The following is a 4,244-nucleotide window of genomic DNA, read 5'->3' on the forward strand; positions in this document are numbered from 1 at the left end:
AAATAAGTGTAATCCGATGGTGTTGGCGTCGGCACTTCCATCGTCATCCTCATCATCTTTATCTTCTCCTTTGACGCTCTCCTAAAAAACTACCATCCAAACATTTCTCTCTCGTATTCCCCATTGCATCAATATATTTGTTCATCTCCTCTTACTACTCCGACTAGATCGATCCCTATCTCGATCTTGATCCTTCTTCATTCCTCTATCTCGTAACCTACTTGCTGATTCATGAAACTCAACCGGTACAACTTTTTTTTGGGGGGGGAGGGGGAAATGACATAGTCATTTCAGTAAAAACCCAAAAGGGAATAAAACATACATGAGATTATGAATTAACGCAAAACAAACATTTGCTTTAATTTTAAAAAGACGAAATTACAAACCAAATTAGTAAACACAAAAGGAATTACAACTTTTCAAACAAACAATCAATAATAATTGTATGATCTCGCATTGAACTTGCTAGATTGAGTGACTTCGTAGTATTTCCCCAATTTTGATATAAACACCAATTTTGCTCATTTTTGGGAATTCGCCTCCAAGTCTGAACAAGGGAATTGCAATCAAACTTTATTCTATTTCAAACATCATCCACACCACCTCTCACCCTCGTGAATACTCTTGAATTTCTTTCCATCCAAATATAGTAAACTATAGAAGCAAAACCACATTTACACATATTTGAATGAAAAATGTTACCTTTAGCTTTCAAGATGATCATCTCTTTGATATCAATCCAATCCGAGGGGAAAAAAGTTAACTCCATAGCTTTTGTAAACCGTCTCCATAACTCGAGTGTAAACAGGAAGCTGCCAAATAAATGATTCATCGTCTCTTCATTGTCATCACAAAGAAGGCATTTAGAATCCTAGATATCCATAAACTTCTTAAGTCGATCCCTAGTTGAAAGTCTCTTCCTAAACAACAACCATAACACAAATTGTTGTCTCGGAATGATATTGGAGGACCATACAACATGAATCCAATCCACATTATATTTAGTAAAATAAACATAGTATGGACTAAAATAAACCATAATACGCTATAAAATAAACCATGATATAAACCATTTTACTAGCAATTTAAAACATGTCTTCTCCGGAATGTCATTCTCCTAATATAGTTTCAACATCTCCATTTGTATTGTAATTTGAATCACTTAGTACATCTTTAGTTTTCCCCGAACCACTCCCATGCAATTCAATTTCAGCTGATCCATCTAACTCAATATTCAAAATATTTGGGTCACTCAAATCATTGATATTTTACAATGGTATATCGAGGAGAATATACAATTCAATGGTTGAGTAATCTTGTTGATACTCCACCTCAACCTCATTTTTCCATATATCCTCAATTTTTCCCCTTGCTTTTGTTTTACAAACGGCTAAATATTGACAATTAGGATCATTCATTGGGGTTGGATAGAACGAATAATAAACTTGTATGAATTGTTGTTCAAGAAGAAATTGATCGTATTTTGCGTATCTATGTTTCAAGTCAATCAATCTATAGATTGGATTAACTTTAGTACCCCTTGTCGGATCAAACCATATGCATCGGAATAGAACAACACGTTAACATGGACTAGGGTATTGTAATCCAATAATCTCCTCCAAAACTACATAGTATTCAGCATCGTTGACAAAAGTTGCATGATTATTATAAATATCTTCCCCCTAAAAAAGCATGTAACCATCTCTCCATACATCTATTCTAATCACGGGCAAACCTAAATCTTCAAACCAATTTTTTATGACATGATAACTATCCGACATTCAATTGTCTCTAGGTAACATTGATCTAATGTAGTCGAGATTTTGAATGACAATACGTTCGGACCAATTGTTCTCGGATTTTATGTTAAGATGTTTCACATTTCAAAACATTTCTGATAAAAATATGTGTGTTATAATTGGAAGAGGATGAAGCTTCATTTCCCATATTTGGTTGGTAACTATAACTCATTTCATGTACCATTGACTTGTACCGATTTGTTGTTTTTTTTATTTTCACCGAGCGAAGGTCTGTTACGTCGAAAGGTGTATACATTTGAGGTTTGAATGGACTCCGCATTAGAACACCATGTATGATAGTTTTCTATGAATCCATGCTTAATCAAATGACTAAGGCACAAATCCGACATAATGTACTTTTGAATACGACATTTTAAGCAAGAGAACCTTATTTTTTTCATCATCCAATAACCAAGTTGAGTTGTGACAAATGAAATGAACTCTTGCACTACTTTTAAAAAATATACCATGCCTACAGGGTTTCTCTTATACATCCAATCACGGTCAGGCCTTATTTGCAGTTATGTATATAATTTACAATATATATAATTTTGATGCACTTCTATTGAAAAATTACATATTAAATAAAAAAACATGGTTATCTATTATTATGGATTAAAATATATTCATTCATTAAAATTAATATGTTAATTAGAGGTTTATTAATTAAGTAGCAAATAATTATAATATAAACATAAGTCAATGAATATATATATAAAATGAAAGATAAGAATAAATAAAGTAAGTGATGAAGTTTATAGATGTAAAGTATAAATGTAGACATAATTACCTTAAAATGATAATTAACTTGAAATACAAAATCAATGTATTGATGTTCTTAATTTCGGTGACCAATGTTTGAAAATTTTCTCAAAGGTGTTGATGAAAGAGAGAGTTTTGGAAAAGAAAGTGAAAGATGAATGATGTAAAATGAAGAAGAAGGTAAAAAAAATGCAGAGAAAAAATAGTAATGGAATAAGGAAAATGAAGAAAAATAATTGAATAAGGTTAGTAAAGAAGTACATGGGTAGATGAGGTGGTTAGAAATAATTATTAATTAATTAACTCTAAAATTGTTACTAATTAAGATGTATAATATTTGACATTCAATTTGCACTTGTTATTGTAATACACATCATTTGTGTTAGTGTAAATACTAATGCAGTATAATTTTATAAATGAGTTATTGAAAAAGTTAGTGCACATTAATACATAAAATTTGTACCCGAGATTTGAAAAATAATTACAATATATGTCATTTGATGTGTATTAGTTTTTGCAATACACGTCCTATTATTAGTGCAAATGTTAATGTAATATAATTTTTTTATATGAGTTATTACAAATATTAGTGCACACTAATACAGGGAATTTGTACCCGAGAGTTGAAAAATATTTACAATATATGTCATTCGATATGCATTATTTCTCGCAATACACTTCACATTGGTTAATGCAAATGCTAATGAAACATAATTTTGTTAACAAGTTATTGAAAAAGTTAGTGCACATTAATACATGAAATTTGTACCCGAGATTTGAAAAATAATTACAATATATGTCATTTGATGTGTATTAGTTTTTGCAATACACATCCTATTATTAGTGCAAATGTTAATGTAATATAATTTTTTTATATGAGTTATTACAAATATTAGTGCACACTAATACAGGGAATTTGTACCCGAGAGTTGAAAAATATTTACAATATATGTCATTCGATATGCATTATTTCTCGCAATACACTTCACATTGGTTAATGCAAATGCTAATGAAACATAATTTTGTTAACAAGTTATTGTAAAAATTAGTGTACACTTATACAGGGGATTTGTACCTGAGAGTTGAAAAATAATTATAATATATGTCATTCGAAATGCATTAGTTCTCGCAATACACATCTTATTGGTTAGTGCAAACACTAATGTAATATAAATTTCTAAATGGGTTGTTGCAAAAAATTGTACACACTAATACAGGGAATTTGTGCCCGACTGTTGAAAAATAATTATAATATATGTCATTTGATCTACACTAGTTCTCGCAATATTTATTAGTGCAAATGTTAACGCAATTAAATTTTTTATTGGCATAGCAACTATGTTTGCACGGATGGGTATGCAAAATTTTGAAAATATATTTTAAGTATAAATTTATAAAACTTAATAGAAATTTTATTACGAGAAGTTTATGAACGATTATATTTAATAGGGCTAGTAAGTACGTTTGCTCGGATGGGTTTGAAAAAAAATTAAAATATAATCTAAGTATAAATTTATATAACTTACTACAAATGTTATTGCGAACAGACTATAAACAATTATTTTTAATAAACAAAAACTACATTTACAGTAATGAGTATGGAAAAAAATTTTGATAATATATTCTAAGTATAAATTTACAGCACCTTGTCACGGGCTAAAATTCGACCCGTGTGGCACTAAG

Source organism: Impatiens glandulifera, chromosome 8, assembly GCF_907164915.1.
Source record: "Impatiens glandulifera chromosome 8, dImpGla2.1, whole genome shotgun sequence".
Lineage (NCBI taxonomy): Eukaryota > Viridiplantae > Streptophyta > Magnoliopsida > Ericales > Balsaminaceae > Impatiens > Impatiens glandulifera.